A 21843-nucleotide genomic window follows, 5' to 3' on the forward strand; every position below is an offset into this window, starting at 1 on the left:
GCTTAGGCAAGAATGGCGGTAAGAGATGGTCTCCACTACAGAAGCTCTCGCTTAGGCGAGGTCCTTCTTCGCTTAGGCGAGATTGGCGGCAGTGGCTTTAGCTTGAGCGAGCTTGTTTTGGTTTGAGCGACCTTGACAACATTTCTTCCCTATTTTCTCTATTTCTTGCTTTCTCCTTTGCTCCTCTTAAGTTATTTCCTCTCTCTACTCTATTGTACCTGAAATTTACACAAAACAGGGATCAAGTGACTTCTTTTCAACAAAAACTTGGAAGCTCATTCTTTTCTAGATTTAGGGAGAATCAATCATGATATAAACACAAATTACAAATAGAAGTGCCAACATTTCATATGAAAATTACTCATTTTTTGGCACTTATCAACTCCCCCAACCTAGCATCTTGCTTGTCCTCAAGCAAAGTAATATGATGTAACAACCCATCAAAACTCAAATTCTGAAATTGGTTATTGAGAAATCATTTTCACAGTTTCTTACCACACAACTTTTGCTTTCCAAACCACAGATTTGAAATCAGAAGCAAATGGTGAATCCAATTATCAAACAACAGTAGGATAAGAGTGCAACCAATTTTTCAGGAAAACTAATTGTAAGAACAAGTGATTCTAACTAAGGAAATTCTCTCTTAAATCTCACAGGCATGTGTCTCTCTCATTTTTCACTGAATTTGAATAAACCAAAATTGCTAGTCATTTTCAATCCAACCATAAACACACAATCAACATGGATCTTAAGGTCTTTTCAAGGTTGTAATGAGGCTAGGCTTTCAAGAATAATGGGTTTTCAAGATCACAAAAGCAAAACTTAGAAAAGAGAGCATAGCTACAATTCAAACCCAATTTTAATTCTACTCTCCATTCCTCACAATTCAGACCTCAATACACCAAGTTTCTTTTTCATTCATAATTCACTCTTATCTCTTTTTGTTCTTTTCTTTTCTTTCCTTTCTTTTTTAGTAAATATATACATTCCTACTCAATACTAAAGAGTGAATTATGATACTCATCCCTTTTCTTCCTTGAGTGCAATTCTACCAACCAATTACCCTTACAGTTGAATAAAATGCACCTATGCTCTCTATCCCTAAGTGTGCAAAGGGAAAGGATAGTAATTCAAGTTAAGGTTAAGGTGCATAATTCAAACAATTAGGCTCAAATGGGCTATCAACAAAGGATGATTATTTACAGGTTGGCTATTTGGCACTGAGTTATAAATTCAACAAAATTGCCTTAATCTTTTCGATGCTTCAAATGTGATGTTATCAAATGAAAACTCAAGCAATATCAACTTGTCAACAAACAATGGAAACACTCAAGCTGTTTAAGGATTCACACACTCACTGGGTTTTCTGGTTTATTTCCTTGGTATCCCACTTGTTGTTACAACTGGTTATCTTGACTAACTATCTAGCACTAATATCCTAATCCTATTTAATTATGAACTCAACCAAAATTTTCCTCTTTCTCCTCTGTGTTTAGTTCACTCAGTTGTTCTAGACTCAGGATACTCACTGAAATCAGATTTCTCTTTAACCAATTTCCTCAAGAAAGATTTTCAAAATGATTCCCAAAAAGTTTTAGCTGTCTCTAAGTATTATGCACAAAATACTAAGCCAAAAAGTAAAGTTAAATAGTTAATTAACTAAATAATATAGCATTCTAGCTAAAACAACTAAATCAAAATAGTACTAATTACATAAATACTGCAAAATACTAAAAGAAAAAGAACAATGAAACCGTATTTATAGAGTTTTGAAGAGTGGAATGGTGATGTGAATCAATCTCCTCCAAAATCAATCTCCTCCTCAATGTCCACTCCATCTGTGTCAGCAGCAAAGTCATCTCTATCCACAGCTCCTGATGGTCCCTCACCTGCAGTAGGTTCACTTCCCCCCGACAAAATAGGACTGTCCCCAGGCCACTGTAAATAAGTCAAGAAATCTGGTGGAGTCATGCTTGGGTATGGTCCGCGGACATTCTGATAGAGGTAATTTTGAAGGTGGAGTTTTCCTCTATGAATGGAAGCATTTTGCTGGTGGGTGTGCTCCATCTGCAACCTCAGATATCTCATCTGCTCAAGCAATTCATTATTCATGTTGAGCTAAGGTTGCCGTGTGGGCCCTGTTTATTGTTCTTTCATTACGGGTTGGTCTTCAGCTTGTTGGTCCAACTGGGGCTCTTCTAGCTGCTCCAAGTCCTCTGGGTGGGTACAAAAATGTTCAATTAATCTCTTGGTGATTTACAGTCGTATCTTTTTAGTTAACTCCACCTCCACCCCTTGATCTTGGGAAAGAGATGTGATTAAAGCCGAAAAACCCAAAACACCTTTTGCCTTTTCATTCCTTGTGTTGACTTCATATCTCACAAATTTGTGGATTTCTTCAGATATAATGGTGGCCACGTCAACAGTGAGATCTTCCCTCATTATGCAATAAAGGAGATGACATCTAGGCACATTCAAGTTTGACACATGGCCAATAGGCACTATGTTTGCAAGTAAGAATGTGGTCCAGACTTGGGCTAAGGTTTTCATATCCCCTCTTAGAATTCTGAGAGGATTTCCAGTGGGCCCGACTTGATAAGATCGATTGGTAGTGCATATAAGGAGTGCCACTTCATTTTCATCATAAGGTTCATGACTCCTCCTTTTTCAAATTTAGGAAGCGGGTCAGCCAACTTCATCCAGTTCCTCTTGATAAGGCCATTCAAGAGTGGATCATATTCGTCCGGGATTAGTACCACCTTTCTTTCTTTGATAAAGACCCAGTTCTTTATCTTCTCATACCGTTATTGTCTTTGGGGGTCTCTAAACAAATTGCTATTTGGCCTTTCAGGAGAGCAACTTCTTGTGGATCTTCTCTTCTTCCCTCTAGGTTCAGTGGGGGGAAAGTCGAGATGTTGTTTTGGTTCTAGCCATTAATCTTGAAGTGAAACTAGCAAAGAGAGGAAGAGATTTGTGATCTAAAATGCAGAGAAAAGAGTGAGTGAAGGCGCGCTCAAAACTGAAGAAGGGACAATGTGAGCGTGATGTGGGTGAGAGTTTGGGAGAAAAGAAAATGAGTGATTTCTGCCAATGTTCCTGCCTTAAGCGCGATTTCTCGCTCAAGCAACAGAGTCTCGCTTAAGTGAGATGAGCGTGTGCAGAAACATTAAAGAGTCTCGCGTAGGCGGGACTGTTTCGCCCAAACCTGTCTTGGTACAGGGCATTGTCGCCCAAGCGAGCCACTACTCGCTTAAGCGAGTATATCAGTAAAAATTGTTGGCTCAGGTTCTGCATATCTCGCCCAGGCGAGACATGTTTAGCTTGGGCGAGATTTTTGTGCAGTTTTGAGAATTCTCAAAATTTTCACTTTTCAAAATTTTGTTCAGTTTCACTCAACCATTCCATGATCCTTTCAGTCCAATTAACTTATAAACACACACCAAACCATACTTCAATCAATCCTCCATCATTCCAAAAGGTTTCATATCAACAAACTCAAAATCAAGCTTTTAAACTCAAATTTCACAATTTGGCCAAAACAAGGCAATTTTTAGCATTCAATGAACTCAATTCTGGTACCAAAACTCATCCCCATGCTTAAAACACCAGTTTTGTTTAAAAACACAAAAAATGCATGGTTTGCCATATTTAGATGATTTGATGCTAAAAACTCACATTTTTACACACAAACATAGAACTATAACACAAACACATAATTACATACACAAACACATTTAATCACACAAGATGAAATTGAAGTGCAAGAACATAATCAAAACATCGGGTTTCCTTCCAGGAAGCACTTGTTTAACATCACGAGCCTTACGCCTGTTTCATTTAAGGTTCGTCCAGTTGAATGATTGTGGCGAGCCTATCAATCTCACCATCAAAGTAGGGCTTCAACCTTTGCCCGTCTACAACCCAGCTTCTTTGTGATTCAGGATCCTCAACTCAATGGCTCCATAAGGTTTCACATTTTTTATAAGAAATGGTCCTGACCACTTTGATTTTAGCTTTCCAGGGAATAATCTCAACCTGGAGTTGAACAATAGCACTGATTGTTCAGGATAAAATTCTCTTTTGAGAATTTTCTTGTCATGATAAGCTTTCATCTTTCTCTTGTAGAGTTTAGAGGACTCATAAGCGCTGAGTCTCATTTCCTCCAATTCTTATAGCTGTAATTTTCTTTTCTCTCCTGCTGCCTTATCATCATGAACACCAATTAAAGCTTTTTTTAAAGGGTTTGCTTTTGTCACTTGCTTCCTAGCTGATAAAAAAGTTTCATCTATCACATCCACTTTGAAACATTATTGTTTGTCTTTAGTGTCTTGCATTGCCTCGAATACATTAAAGTTAACTTCATCATCCTGCACTCTAACCTTCAATTTGCCATCATCAACATCAATAATGACCTTGGCTATTTTCATGAAAGGTCTTCCCAGTATCAGAGGGACTTCAATGTCTTCCTCAATATCCATCACAACAAAATCGACTGGGAATATAAATTTGTCAACTTTAACTAAGACATCCTCTACCACTCCATATGGATACTTCAAAGATCTATCAGCTAATTGTAATGTAATCCTTGCAGGCTTTACTTCCAGATCTCATATTCTTCGTAACATAGACAGAGGCATCAAATTTATACTTGCACCCAAGTTGAGCAATGCTTTATCTACTGGCAATGTTCCAATTGTGACTGGGATAATGAAGCTTCCAGGGTCCTTTGACTTCTGAGGTAAATATTTTTGAATGATGGCACTACACCCCGCTTCAAGCTCCACTGTTTCTTCAGAAAATTTTCTTTTCTTTGTTAGGAGCTCTTTCATGAATTTTGCATAAGTTGGCATCTGCTCCATAGCATCCAAAAAAGGAATATTAATCTGCAGTCACTTGAAAATGTCCATGAATCTTGCAAACTGCCTTTCCTTGTCTTTTTTGGAAGGAGTTTGAGGGTATGGTAGGCTCTTCAACTGAGGTACCTGTTTCTCACCCTTCTCCCTCTTTTTCTCCTTATTTTTATTTTTTTCTTCTCTTTTATTTAGAAACTCTCATTTATTTTGTTCTTCCTTTCCCTCACACTCATTTTCTTCTTTCTCTATCTTGTTTTTCTCCAACACCTCCTCCTCTACAACCAGGTTGTCTCTAATCCCTTTTCCCACAATTTTACCATTCCTGGTAGTAATTGAATTACAATGCTCTCTCGGATTAGTCTGAGTGTTGGCTGAAAATTGACCAGCTTGCTGATCTGATAATTGTTTAGCCAACTGTCCAACTTGTATTTCAAGATTTCTGATTGAAGCTTTTGTATTTTTCTGATTGGTCAAAGAAGCTTGCATAAACTTTTCTAAAGTATCCTCCAGTTTAGTTGTTCTGTCATGCACCAAAGGATAATGTTGTTGCTGTTGTTGATAAGGAGGTTGTTTGTTTGAAGGACCAGCATCTTGCTTCCATCCAAAATTCTGATTTTGATTGTTTCTCCACCCCTGTGAAAAGTTATTATTGTTGGAGAAATTTCCTGGTCTTCCTTGGTTACTCACATATTGAACTTCTCCTTGTGAGCTACTCTGATAAGAACAATGACCATTTGGATGATCTCCTCCACAAAAATCACATCTCATGGGTTGTTGACTGGGAGAAGATTGCACAACTTGCAACTGCTTTGGTAATTTAGACATCTGCTTCGTCAGTGCTTCAATCTGTTGAGTCAGAATTTTATTCTAAGCTAAGATCACATTTGTAGTACTAAGATCAAGCACTCCTTTCCTCTGAATAGTTTGCCTATTATGCTGAGCTTGCTTATCTGTGGATGCTAATGCCTCAATAATTCTTGTTGCTTGCTCCGCATCTACATTCATCAATGTTCCACCTACTGCATCTAATATCATCTTGGTATCAGGCCTCAGACCATTACATAATATGTTCAGCTGAGCAATATCTTCAACTCCGTGATTTGGGCATTTCCTCAATAACGAATTGAACCGCTCCCAAGCTTCACAAAATAGCTCATCTGGTCCTTGCCTAAATGTCAAAATATCAGCTTTGGCTGTGATGTAGCGAGATGGTGGAAAGAATCTGTTCAAGAATTTCTCCTCAACATCCTTCCAGTTGTTCAAACTCTGGTTTGGATGTGACTTAAGCCATTCCTTTGCTTTACCTGCCAAAGAAAAAGGAAACAAATGCATGTATACAGGCTCAAGATCTCCTTCTTGAAAGCCCATGGTTCCTATCAATTCATAGAATGTAGAGAGATGAGTATATGGATCTTCATTATCCATTCCAGTGAATTGATGAGAACTGATTAAGCTGAGGAAAGCTGGCTTCATCTCCAAAGTTTTGGTGGTGGGTGGTATTGCTATGCTAGAAAAATATCGTGGCCCTTGTTGCATAACATAGTCTCCAAGTGTCTTTCTGGTTGGAGCTGGTCTTTGATTCTCCATGTTTTCTAATTGAGGTATGATGGAAGTACTGGAAGATTCTTCCCTTGTCTTTCCTTGCTTCTTTTTGTTTTTTGCCTCTGTTCTTTCTAGCTGTCTTTTCTATCTCCGGGTCAAATGCTAATCGATCTTCAGAAACCTGACTTCTTAAGAGCATAAATCAAAACAACTCAAGCAAGGATTAATACAAAGGGAAAATTGAATAAACTATCTAATTAAGAAAAATATACACAAAGCTGGATGAGATAACTAAAAATTTCAAAAGAACACTGTTCCCCAGCAACGACTCCAAAAATACTTGTTGGTCCCTTGGCAAGCGTACCAAAAGTCAACTTTAGTATAATGATTTAAAGTAGGAGTGTCGAACCCACGAGGAACGGATTCAGTTAAAATAAATAATTTATCTCGATCAGCATATATATACAGAAATTTTAATTTGATAGATCATTGGTAGTTAAACTAATTTGTATAAACAGAATATAGTAAAAGCAGAAAATTAGATAAAAGACTAATAAGAAAAACTGGGATTGAATTTCATCTATCTCCCTTATCTGTAATCTGGATGAATATAATACATAACATCTGAAAATACCAATATTGATGCACACTAAAAAATCATTTATATCGATCCCTCGCGTATAAAATTCATAAGATTAGTTCCTTGAATATTGATTCCTCACATATTCAGCAAACTATCAAGCATTACGGTCGAGTGTTAAAAGCAATTGATATATTGAGATCTATTCCTAGCATCAAAATATATCAAGTATTATTGTTCAAATCAGATTTTCAGAAATACTTTCCAGTCAGATCTAAAAATCAATATCAAAACATCTATTGATCGTATAGAATCAAGCATTATGAACAGAATATAATACCAATATTGAGTAAAACAGAAATGTTATATATAAATATCACCAGATTACATCCAAGTTTGAGTAGATTACATTCAATCCCAAAGGAAAAGATTAGCCACTCATGGTAGCTATCAAATCCTAAGAACTAAGAAGAAGAAGAAGAAAATATGAACGATGTTTGCTCGTGGTTGCAGCTCTGCAGCAAGTCTGTATTCTTCTCCAAAATCCCAGCTAATTTTCACTTTTTGATTCACGGAGTATTTATACTCCATGAAGGTCTCGCTCAAGCTACTTGAGTCTCGCTTGAGCGAGACAGAATACTTCAAGCTAAAGAAAGGCTCTCGCTTGGGCGAGAAGTGCTGAAGCAAAGATCTCGCTTAGGCGAGCAAGAGTACTTCGAGCTGAAGAAAGGGTCTCGCTTAAGAAGACATCAAATTGGAACAATTTCAAGAAATTGAATGAAATAACTGTAATGTCCCAATTTAGAATAATAATTCTAATAAATAGAACGTCACATCTTTATAGTATAAAATAGAACAGTGACAGAAAGTATATAAGGATCAACCATTACAGTTATCCATAATATACTGAAAGGAATACCCAAAGGCACAGCACAATGTCTTGAACATAGACTAAACATGAAATAGTTAACAAAAGGTTGCTCATAGAGCAATGAAATTAAAATAACAGTTCACAAGGAAAAAGGGCTCAGAGCAATAAAGGATCCAGGAAGCCTAACTAAACACTACCAACATCACGATCACCGATAGTCTCCTCATCTGCTCACACCAAGGGTTTAATGATCATCGCAAAAAGAAAATCAAACAAAACAGAAACATAGAGAGAAATGGTAAGCTAAAGATAAAAAGATATTTGTATCATACAAAGGAGTAGGCCATTTCTTAAGCAGGTTATAAATAAATAAATCAGTAAGAACATAAGGCATGTAAAGTCAAACAATGCAAGACGCTGAAACTCAATTATTCGGATAAATATAATAGGATCGGATTCATTGGATGCTTGCACTAGTGGTGGCCTCTACTACTCTACAAAGCCAATGCCAATGGGTTTCACCCTACTACGCACAAGGTTAGTCCATGATCATATAGGGCCATTATCCTGTCAAAGATTAGGACCTCCTACTACTCTCACCACTTGAATCAGTCTGCTCTATGTGAGTCTAACTGATTCTTTAGAGTTTCAGGATGTAACCTTGCTTGAATCCTTATCTTATTATATACACTACAACACCACCATGAAATCTCGCCAAGAATCTCATGGAATTACGTCTAACTCATACCATATCCATGTTTCTCAATCTAAATCCACATGTTATCTCAAAACATCATAATCTCATGCCAATACTCAATCAACCCGCCAATTCATAATTCATTTCATACCAAGCATATCAATATCACATATTGATGTGCTATTCTTTTTCTGAGCGATAACTCACGTAAAGGCAAAGGAGAATTGTCTGTTATTCTCGCTTAGGCTAGAGGATTCTCGCATGGGCGAGAATAACAGTTTCTCTCATGCTCCTGCATGCAATATCAAAACCCATCCAGAAAATACATACATCATATTATCACACCATTACAATCATCACCCAAGCACTTCAATACGAAAACAAAACCAAAACAAGCAAAATATTTTAAAAACATGCAAAACCCTTGCTTCCTTTACCTCAAAACTGAAAGCAAACTACGGAAGGAAAGTTATAACGAGAACAACACCACAACTCCAAGAACAAACTAATGTGTTGAAAGATGCACATAAGAACAACAATAGGATTATAAGGATGAACCTTATACAGAACCAATGCAACCAAACTGGCAACCAAACTGAAAAGGACAAGAAAACACCAAGTTTGAGTGTTCAACTTACGTGGAGGGAGCTTTCGACTAGCTCGAAGTGGAGCTTCGTAATGCCCTAGCAGAGCTCCTGATTTAGAAAAGGGAGAAGGTGAGGGAATTGTTTTGGGGGGTGAGACAGAATGGGAAGTATGTGGGTAGCTGAAGGGATCATGGAAAACAAGATGGGTTGCCCTTGGGCCTTTTTACCAAAGTTGACTCAACTCTTTAACATAGAAAACGGGGTCTTACAATAACAAAAGTGAATGAATAAACTAATTTTTAAAATGTTCAATTGAATTTAAACCAAAAAATAATGAAAAAATTAAACATAAATTTAGTATCAATTAAATTAAAGTGCTGAAATAGATATAACCTTAATTTGATTGGAACCAAATAAAAAATAAAACTTAATGCATGCGGAGTTAAAAAATAATAAGAAACTAAAAATATAGATGCAATTTAATTAAAACAAATTAGATTGGAGGAATTGAATAGGCTAAAAAATAAATTAGATTCCAAATTTTATTATGAATTAAATTAAGTGTGGTGGTGAGTGATGTGTATCTAAGTGAATTTGGAAAATTGGGAGTGAATATAAATAAAATTATGGATGCAATTGTGGAATAAAAGGTAAAATAAAAATAAAAATAAAAATAAAGTCAAGTACTGGATTTAAATAAAATGACTAAACATGTAGCTAAAAGAGATTAGAGTGAGAACATGAACAAATAAAACAATTTGGATCATATAAAGTTAGAAGATTAAATAGAAAATGTAAAATATTTTAATAAGAGAACTAATTGAAAAGTTGCATAAACTCCTTATTATTTGACTCAAAGTAACAATACAACTCAAAATTCTAAGAAAATAAGGGAGAAAGAAGGGAGGATTTTTGCTATAACCCAGGGTGTCTTGTGCTTTTTGTCCTAGTATGTATTTATTGAGGACTAACCAAGAGCACTACTACTAAAAAAATATTAGAATTAATTACAATGAAATAAAAGTGATTGGAACAACTCAATTTTTTTCCTAATTTGAATGAGCCACGGAATATATTGTATTTAATTCTTAAAATCAAATCTTTGAAAATAAAATTGATTGGAGTCATTTAGCTTTTTCCTAATTTGAATGATCCACAGGATATATTGCATTTAATTCTTGAAAAAATATGTTGGCCTTTAATTAAGCTAAATTGGCTTATAGTAATTAATTTGATTAATTCACAATCTTCATCAGTTGGCTCTTTGAATCATTGGTCATCCATATTTCCAATAGGTTGCATAAGATTGGACCTTAATTTCCATCATTTTGGCTCATTTAAATAATCTCATAATACCTTTCTCATATATATATATATATATATATATATATATATATATATATATATATATATATATATATATATATATATATATATATATATATATATATATAATGCCAAAATTATGCAAAATGCAACAAATTCAGTAAAATTGAATTATGCTATGTTTTTATTAAAAGATTCTAAATGGATGATTTATAAAGATAATAATTAGCTTAGAAAATGTTCTTAGACTAAGAAATAAATAGTAGAATGACATACATCATTACTACTATTACAGGTGGTGATCTTGTTCTTCTTCATGATTATGAGTCTGTTAATCTTGTATCTAATGAGAGTATGTGGTTTATTGATAGTGGTGCTAAACTGCACATTACTCCAAGGAATGGGTTCTTCACATCTTATATTTCTTGTAATTTTGGAGTGTTGAATATGGGTAATGATGGTGTGTTAAAAGTTGTTAGTGATGTATGCTTGCAAAGCAACATGGGAGGGTAGTTATTACTTAGAGGAGTGAAACATGCTCCAAATGTCTGCTTTAATCTGATCTCAATGCATTTGTTTTATGATAGTGATTATGACAATCACTTTGATTCTAGTAAGTGGAAGCCCACTAGAGGTAATTTGGTTATGGTCAAAGGGGAGAAAAGTCTAAATTCTATTGGACAAAAGCTTTGGTTACTAAATACAATGTGAATGCTAAGTATATAGAGACATCTTTATGGCGCAAAAGGCTTGGTCATATAAGTGAGAAAGAGCTTAATTGCTTAGCCAAAAAGGAAGTACTTTTGGGATTGAAGAGTGTTAAGTTGGAGAAATGTTCCCATTACATGAGTGGTAAATAAACCAGAGTATCCTTTAAGAATTATCCTCCCTTAGGGAAGTCAGAGTTGCTTGAATTGGTGCATTATGATGTTTGTGGCCCATTAAAGGTGAAGTATTTTAGTGGTGCACTTTACTTTGTTACTTTTATTGATGATTGTTCGAAGAAGTTATGGGTCTATGCACCAAATCATTCAAGACGCTAACAAGATGGAGAAAAATACACCCATGAAAGATAGTAACCTTATTGGTAGTAATCCAATGTGGTTGTATGTTCACAATCTGGATAATGTTGAAACTGATGCTTAAGATGACAAGCAACATGTGATGTTGATGATCAATAGGTTAGAGATGAAGTAGAGGTTCTGACTGATGATGCTCAAGAGGAACATGATATGCTACATGATGATGATCTTGGGGATTTACCTGAATTACCACAAGCCCCAACGAGGAGGTCCAACAAGTTGATAAAACCATCTTTCAAGTATCCTCGAGATTAGTATGTAACCTTGACGGATGGGAGAGAACCTGAGTGTTCTGAAAAAGCTTTGGACAATGAAGAAAAACAAAAGTGGTTGGATGCAATAAAAGATGAGATTAAATCTTTGCATGATAATCACACCTATGCTTTAGAGAATATGTGGATTTTCAGGGTGAAGCAAGAGGCTTATTCTACATCCCGAGGTACAAGGTCAGATTAGTGGTGAAAGGCTTTAGACAGATAAAAAGCATTGATTTCATTGAGATTTTCTCATATATGATGAAAAATGTCATCCATAAAAATGTGTTAAGTCTTAAGATCATCGGATTGGTTGTCACCTCTACATAGTTGTGAGGGAGCAATGTGTTGGGTTAGACTCCCAACTATGTGTTTAAAAAGTCCAACCTAATCAAGCTCATTTTTTCTCACTATTTAACCTAAGTGGAGAGGAGTCTTTTATGTTCAAAGAGGGGATTATTTACGCAACCTTTGGAAGAGTGAAATTTTTTTGGCATATTCATTGAGTCATCTCAATAAAATTATGATTCTCACTTTGTTAACCATTAGATCTGGTTGAAACTTTGACAAAAGGTTCGCAACATAGGGTTCTTCATTTTGACTGTTGAGATTGTCAATTGGAAGTATGTGGTTAGAGAAATCAATATTGCACTGTTGCTCTATTTTATGTTTCTCTTTCTTTGTTTTTTTATATTTGACGACATTATTGTTTTCATGTATTAGTTGGTTATAGGCATTTGTTTGTGTTTTTTACTTGACTCTCTTGTACATATATTTCATCTTAGAGGAGTTTGATTTACTAACTGGTGCATCCTTGAATTTTTACTTCGCACGTTAAGAGATTTTTCCATAATAAAAATAATAGTGTTTTCTTTTGTAATTATTATTCACTATTTTTTTCCTATTGTTGTTGCTCCTCGTATTCTTGCAAGTTTTGAAGAATTATTTCACGACATACTTTGATATTTTCAGTTATTGTTTTGTTTCCCAATAATGTTTCTCTTGATCTTATATGCAAAGCAAATATAATTGCATATTCTGCACATATGGCAAAATCGTGTGCCTTCTGAAGATATTCATGAATGAGAAAGGAAAGGGAAATGGGCATGAGCAGTGGCACGTGACTCACATACCTTTGACATTTTTAGTTTTCATAGCCAATAATTCTATGCACATTCAATGCAAATAATTGTGTAACTCAGATAAATATACATATTATATACATAACATGCATCTTTGACCAAAAATAGGAACACTGTCAAATAAGACAACCCCAATAGAACAACAGTGCTACCATGCATGTCGGCCACAACCAAAGTGCCATAAACCTCTATCACATCAAAATTTTAGCGTTTAATCAAAACCAGTTAACAACCAACACTCTATTATGCTCCATTCCATTGTGAAAATATGTTTTCAAAGTAGATAATCATAAAAGTATGATTCCATGGAGTATAATAGAGTCTAGCATATGGAAAATTGCATATTCAAACTCTCCCTCATTTTTTAGGATAAGGTATAATATAAGTACTTTAATAAACAATATATTTAAGTTAAAATATTTTCTCTCTTGACATCTTGCCTTCCCCTAAATTTTGGACTATATATATACCAAAAGATAAAAGAAACTTTCATAAAATTAATTAAAAAATAATCCGTGAAGATTTTAAATTCCCTCTTCATGCATGTATGTATAATTATAACCTATTATTAGGTGTATCATGATTAATTGGCTCCAAGTATCGTACTCAAAGGTGTAACATACACTATTAATCATTTAATCAAATGGTCAAACATAGTGTTAACTACACAAACTTATTAATTATATATGCACTCAATTCATATAACAAATGATGACAAAGTAAACAAATAATGAGATTAGCCGTATGTGCGAAGTAGTAGTTTGTTGCTTTAGAAAGTTAATTTTGAACTGAAAAACACCCCATGCATCAATAATTTTTAAATATGTTCCAAGTGAAACTCTTCTATTATAATTTTTTTAATTAATTAATGTGAATAATGGGGCACCATGAAACCGTGTCTTCAACGTTGGTCCAAAACAAAACAAAACTCCTTTTCAATTATGTCAAACGCCCATAATCACGTGGTGAGAGGAGGTGTGCCACATGATTATGTCGAAAACGTGAATTTGGAAGTCAAGTTCATTCATGGTCAACAATAAAGAAAGATATTGTTAAGTAGAATGCATGCAAATTATATTTAGAGCTTGCATGGAACAAAATTAAATATTATATAAGTTTAATTTATATCTCTAAAAGATAAATTCAAAATTTTTAAAAGTACTTTTCTAAGGTAACTATCCAAAATTACCGAATAGGTAATAATTTACTTTATTCAATGTAATTTAAAATTTCATATTAAAAATTTCATATTTTTATGTACTAATTAAAATTATTGTTTTCTGTCGAATATATCAACAATCCTCAAATGTTCGTGTCAAATATATAGTAAAAATGTATATTAGTTTAACTAGCTAGTCTACTTGTACTTTTAATATGTAAATACTTTTGTCTAATATAAAATTGTTATTTGTTCTATTTTTGGTTTATGATTGTATATTTGGATGTTTTCTGGATCTGCTTCTGTCCAGGTTTAGTTATGTAGATAAAAACCAAAACCAACAAATATTTTAAGAAAAAAAAATGTATAATCGTATCCTATAGTCATGTTATTAGTGCATAAATTTTTTTTTATACAGGTTAAAACAGTTTTCTATACCAGTTGTGGAATTGGTATACAAACAAACAAAAATCGGTATAAAAATAGAGGATATAGAAAGACCATTTTCTATATAAGTTCTGAAATAAAAATATAAAAGGTCTACTTGGAAAGGTAAAATTATGCATATAAAAGTATATTTTTATATTGGTTATAGTGCCAATCGGTATAGAAAGTGTTGCATATTTAAAAAAAAAAAACACCACATTCTATACTAGTTAAGGCCAGAACAGTATAGAATGTGGCATAATCTATAGCAATTTTGACCTTAACCACTATAGAATAAGGGTGGTAAAACGGATTGGGCCCGACGAGTTAGTCCGTTAGCCCATGATAAAAGGGAAGAGTCAGGTTGAAGATTCCAACCTGTTAGCCTGTTCTGACCTGACCCATCTAGTCCGTCAATTTACGGGCCAGCCTGTCTCGACTTGTTAGCCAATTTTTTTTAAATTTAATTAAAATAAAAATAATTTAAAAAAATTAATTTCTTTATATTATATTTTTTTAAAAGGTATAAATATATAATAGTATTATAATTTAAATTATTAACACTTACCAATTAAGTTCCAATTATTAGTTATAATCTATGATGCACAACTACGATACGTGTATCAAATACGACAGGTATCTGATATGTCGATACGTTTATTTTTAAAATAATAGGATACGATATGTGATATATGAATAATGAAAAATGTACAATAATTCTTACAAACATAATAAATATATGATTGTTAATGTGTGAATCCAAATTTTCTAATTAGAGACCAATTATTTTGGTAGTCAAAACCTTGTAACTAATATTAGTGACCAATTTAAAAATCAATTCATCATTGAAACTATTTTAATTATCAATTTAGAGACCGATTATAATTTTTTGGAACTATTTTAGTTGTCAATTTGGTCACTATATAGTGACTAATTATTTGTTGTCACTAAAATTGGTCACTATTCAAAGATTTTATTATAGTGTACTACTACTTTATAAATTAGATACTTCATTGATAAGTATAGTTAAAGTATAGTTAAAGTATCCTAAAGTATCAGACACGATACGTGTCGGATACGGATACGTGACCCAAGTTGAAGTATCGGTGCATCATAGGTTATAATAGAGTAATATAACATGTAAATATAATAATTATTCTAATTTATCTACTTAAAACATTAAATAATCAATTAAAAGTTTAAAAGATAGTTTATATGATTAAATATGCTTTTAATGTTAATTTATATGTATATATAAAAAAAATTTAAATTAAAAAATTTGAAAACAAATTTGAAAAACTAAAAAGAAATCAAATAAGGTATCAAGCCAGCCCAGCCGGATCCGACCAATTAGCCTGTGCTATACGGGGTGGATTACCATTATTGGTCTATTTCTGTTTGATAGGTTAGCCTAGTTCAACCCGTTTTTGACGGGTCACGGATAACCGAACCAAAACAAATCAAACTTACATATTTTTTTGCCCCTACTATAGAAATGTGGTGTGTTTTTTTTCTTCTAAATAGCAATTTTTTTTTATGCTCATACCACATACAAAACATGCATATATATATATATATATATATATATATATATATATATATATATATATATATATATATATATATATATATATATATATATATATATATATATATATATATATATATATTCGTTCCATATATGCTAGACAAGTTATATTTATCAATCCAAAACATCCGATTGACATATATTTTCATTCAATGTCTAATATTTACATCAAATATAATAAAAAGCCTAACCTCATAAAATGACTATATATCTAATAATCTAATAATGAATATACATCCTAATTTCATCCAATAATAACTATACATCTAATAATGACTATACATTCCAACCTCATCAAATAATATACATATAATATTTTTATGAAAACTCATAAAATAATTAACATTATCTTCTATAAACATTCAAAAAAAACAAAGCTTACCGCTCACAAACTTCCTTTAAGACTTCTTGCTCTAATGGAAATGCGTCATTGAGAATCTACACAATGAACAATTTGAGTTACTGAAAATTTAACCTTAGACAGAAGAATAGACTTTAGTTTTTCGTATAACCGAAACCTATAATTGTACAAATAAATTAAAAAATGCCATCGCTTTCAAAGATTTTGTTTTTCCTATAATTAAAGCTTATTAGGCATTTCAAATGCATTTTCTGTGTAATGTCCCATTTAATCAATAAACATAATTAAAAGAGGCGTCACAAAAAATAATATAATAGCGCGGTTCAGGAGTGTAAACATTACTCCCTACAGTCGTTCAAAAGAAAACAAGGGGGAAACTGGGCACATCACAGTACCAATAACAAAACATAATAAAGTGCGATAGTATTCTAAAATAAAGCCCAATGGCCAGACAATACATGAGCCATAGCCCTAACAGAAAAGCCCAAAAAGCGGGAACCAGCCCAGACGGCTATGCAGCGGAGCCACCATCGCCCTTTTGACCACGAGTATTCCTCATATCTGCTCACATCAATAAATTGATGATCATCGTAAAGGGAGAGATCTACACCATAAAACATACAACAAACAAAAGGGTAAGCTAGAGCCAAAAAGATTTTATCATGCAATCAAATATACTTTCACAGTCAAATATACACACACCATCCCAGCATGTTATGACTTTAAAATCAATACACTAAGACTCGACTCGACTCATCCGGATATGTATAATTAGGTCAGACTCAGCGGATGCTTGCACTTGTGGGGGATATCTCTGCTCACCCCCGAGCTACGTGTTACAAGTGTTACAATATTTCTAATCCCCCACACACAAGGTTAGCCCTTAATGAGTTTCAGGCCTCCTGCTACTCTCACCACAAAAGTCAGTCCGCTCTAAGTGAGACTAACTGACTCCTTAGAGTGTCAGGATGCAACCTTACCTTGAATCCTTACTCAATTATATAGATGGGGCACCACCATGAATTCCCACTAACAGGGGTCATGGAATTACATCCCGACCACTGAAATCTCACCTAGAGACTTCAAGGAATTCACACTGATACAGACCAATCATACTCAATCAATCAAGAAAGATTATATATATATATATATATATATATATATATATATATATATATATATATATATATATATATATATCACATACCAGCTCTTCATAATCCACCTCTTTCCTGTTCCCAGTGAATCCATACCAACCCATTATTCTCAAACCATAATGTGGAATTTCATCTCATGCCAATACCATGCCACTTTAATTACCAACCATCTCATTTGTTTCACATGCCAAGATCACACAATCACATCCATCGAATTTATAACCACATATCATACCATGCATTTCATTTCACATACCTCATGCAGTATATAGAATATATCATAAATCAAACAATCTAATTAACCAAATGCAGAAAACAGCATAACCTGTAGCAGATTTCGGTCAAGCTAGGAGCCCTCGCTCAGGCGAGAGGAGTGCCCTCGCTTAGGCGGTAAACTCTTGCTTAGGCGAGATTGCGACAAGGGCGCTGGGAAACCTTCGCAGGCTCGCTTAGGCGAGCCCTCCTCGCTGGAGCGAGACAACCCCTCGCCCAAAGGTAAGGTTCCTCGCCTAGGCTAAAACAGGAGAAACATTTCAAGGCTCTCACGCGTTATCGCTTAGGCGAGTGTCTCTCGCCTGAGCAAGACAGTGCCTCACTCAAAACTAGAGCATTCGCCTGAGCCAGAGTTCGAGTGCAGCCCTGACCTATTTCTGCAAGTCTCGCCTAGGCGAGACAGGCTCGCTTGGGCGAGTGTATCAGACCTTGCCACTGTTTCTCCCTACCACAAACATATTTTCACACCCAAACAATATTGCCAACCATCCCATACATCCACAGCAGCATACAAGCTCAATAATCACGAAACAAAAGCAAGACAACAACACTCACACCAAACAAGAGGGTTTTAGCTTTCCTTACCTGGAAAGGGATTAATACGAGACTTTGGCAAGCAAACGTAAAGCACAGTAGCTCCGAGAAGAGACTTAAGAGCTGGAAAAATAGCGGAACAGAACTTAAGATGAGCTCACTACAGCACCTTAGTTAGGAAAACACAAAAATCATGCCAAGGAAGGGATGATCTGAGATGAAGGGTAACTTACGTTGAGCAAAAAGAGCTGAGCGAACTCGACGGAGGCTGGAGATCAAACCTAGCAGAGCACTGCTTTGGTGAGGAGAGGAGAGTAAGGCAGCTGTTTCTGAAAGTGAGGAGTGAAGAGTATGTTAGGGCAGACTTAGGTCTATTTTCCCTTCGGGCCAGCCCTTAGGCCTAATAGTTTGGGGCATCCTTTAAATAAAAAGGGAGAATGAAAAATGGGCTTTACATTCTCCCCAACAACAAAATTTTTGACCTCGAAAATAAAGACTCACCAAACAAACAGATACGAATGTAATTTTCTTATGTCCTCCTCTAACTCCTAAGTAGAGTCACCAGTCCTCCGATCCCAGATGACTTTGACAAGGCTGACTATTTTTCCTTTGCGTTCCTCAACTTTGTTATCCGCAAGAGCAATGGGTGGCACTTCCACAGTGAGGTCCTCTCTGATCTATATATCCTCAGCTTCCAACACATGAGCTGGATCAAGCACATACTTCCTTAGCTGCGACACATGGAACACCGGATGAAGATTTGCCATCTGAGGGGGTAAAGCTATCTCATAAGCCACCAGCCTAATCCTCCTCGTGATCTAATAGGGGCCAAGGAACTTAGGAGAGAGCTTCCTTGAGCGGAGAGCCCTTCCCACATCAGTGGTTCGGGTCACCCTCAAGAACACATGATCTCCTACGACGAACTTCAAGGGTCTTCTCTTGCAGTCCACATAGGCCTTCTGCCTAATCTGAGAAGCTTGCATTTTGTCCCTCACCGTCCTTACCTTCTCAATAGTCTACTCTAACAACTCTGGTCCGACAAGCACGGCTTCCCCATCCTGATACCAACATAGGGGAGTTATACACTTCCTACCGTATAGAGCCTCATATGGCGTCATGCCAATACTCGTATGAAAGTTGTTGTTGTAAGTGAACTCTATCAGAGGCAACACTTCATCCCAAGCCTCCAGATGATCCAATATGCACATCCACAATAAATCCTCGAGTGACTGAATTGTCCTCTTAGACTGACCATCGTTCTGGGGGTGGTAGGCTGAGCTCATAGTCAATTTGCTTCCTAAAGCATCCTGTAAGGTTTGCCAAAACCGTGATGTAAACCGTGGATCTCTGTCTAAAACTATGCTCGAAGGTACTCCATGCAACCTCATTATCTCCTTAATGTACAACTAGGCCAACTTGGCCATGGACATCCTCAAGTTCATCACTAGGAAGTGAGCACTCTTGGTCAGTCGATCCACTATAACCCAGATGGTGTCATGCCCCCTAAAAGTTCGTGGCAAATGGGTCACAAAGTCCATCGAGATGTTGTACCATTTCCACACTGGTATCTCCAAGGGCTGTAGAATCCCACCGGGTCGCTGATGCTCAACCTTCGGCTTCTGACATGTCAAACAAGCTGATACAAATTGTGCCACGTCTTTCTTCATACCCTGCCACCATAAGTTCTCCTTGAGATCCTGGTACATCTTAGTCTTGACGGGATGCAAACTAAGACGACTCTTGTGTCCTTCCTCAAGGATCAACCTTTTCACCTCCACATCGTCAGGCACACATACTCTGTCTTGGAGCCTCAGTACACCATCACTACCCAGAGCAAATTCCCTCACCTTGTCTGACCCAAGCTGTTCTCACACTCTGTTCAAACTCGCGTCCAATAACTGCCTCTCCTTGATTGAGCCCAAGAAGTCACTAGATATAGTCAACGTACTACACCTAATGAACTCAGATCCCAACTCCACCTATAGCTTCATGTCTCTGAACTTTTCTAGCAGTTCCACCTCCTTTATCATGAGATGTGCTGTATGTACAGTCTTCCTACTCAGGGCATCAGCCACTATATTCGTCTTCCCCGGATGATATAGTAGTTCAAAATCATAGTCCTTCAAGAACTCCATCCACCTCCTCTGCCTCATGTTCAGCTCCTTCTGATCAAATAGGTACTTGAGACTTTTGTGGTCAATAAACACGCGAAACTGAGCACCATAAAGATAGTGCCTCTAGATCTTCAAAGCGAACATTATGGCTGCCAACTCTAGCTCATGAGTGGGATAGTTACGCTCATGCACCTCAAGTTGTCTCGAAGCGTACGTCACTGCCTTCTTCTCTTGCATCAACACACAGCCCAACCCAAGATGAGATGTGTCATAGTAAACCTCAAATGGTTTCCCGACATCGAGGATCACTAGTATCGGAGCACTAGTCAACCTTCGCTTAAGCTCTTGGAAGCTTTCCTCACACTTATTTGTCCAAGTGAAAGGTTGGTCCTTTCGTTTGAGTTGTGTCAGAGGCGCTACTATCTTGGAGAATCCCTCTATGAACCTCCTATAATAGCCAGCCAAACCCATGAAGCTCCTTATCTCTGTTGCTGACTTGGGACTTTCTCACTTAACCACTGCCTCGACCTTCGCCGAATCCATTGCAATGCCTTGCGCAGATATCACATGGCCCAAAAATTGTACCTCGTCCATCCAGAATTCACACTTGGATAACTTGGCATACAACTCCTTCTCCCTCAAAACACCAAGCACTAACCTTAGGTGCTCGACATGCTCCTCTTGAGTCTTGGAATAGATGAGAATGTCGTCTATGAAGACCACAACAAACTTATCTAAGAAGGGCCTGAAAATTCTGTTCATGTAGTCCATAAACACCGCTGGAGCATTGGTCACACCAAAAGGCATAACCACATACTCATAGTGGCCATATCTGGACCTGAAGGTCGTCTTCTGCACATCATCAACCTTCACCAATATCTGATGGTATCCCGACCGTAGATCAATCTTCGAGAACACTAATGACCCATGCAGCTGATCCATCAAGTCATCAATTCTCAGGAGAGGGTACTTATTCTTGATTGTCATCTTGTTCAACTGCCTGTAGTCTACACACAGACGTGAACTTCCATCCTTCTTCTTTACCAACAGCACTGGTGCTTCCCAAGGTGAAGTACTGGGTCAGATAAATTGTTTCCCCAGTAGCTCCTCAATCTGACTCTTTCGCTCTACCAGTTCTGTTGGAGCCATGCGATATGGAGTCATCAATACTGGACCCATTCCAGGTACTAGGTAAATAGAGAACTCCACCATTCTATTGGGAGGCAATCTTGGCACTTCCTCCGGGAATACATATTCAAATTCCTGTACAACCGGTATCACTGACGTCGCCTCTCCT

This window comes from Vigna unguiculata, chromosome 9 (genome assembly GCF_004118075.2).
Source record: "Vigna unguiculata cultivar IT97K-499-35 chromosome 9, ASM411807v1, whole genome shotgun sequence".
In the NCBI taxonomy this organism is placed as follows: Eukaryota; Viridiplantae; Streptophyta; class Magnoliopsida; order Fabales; family Fabaceae; genus Vigna; species Vigna unguiculata.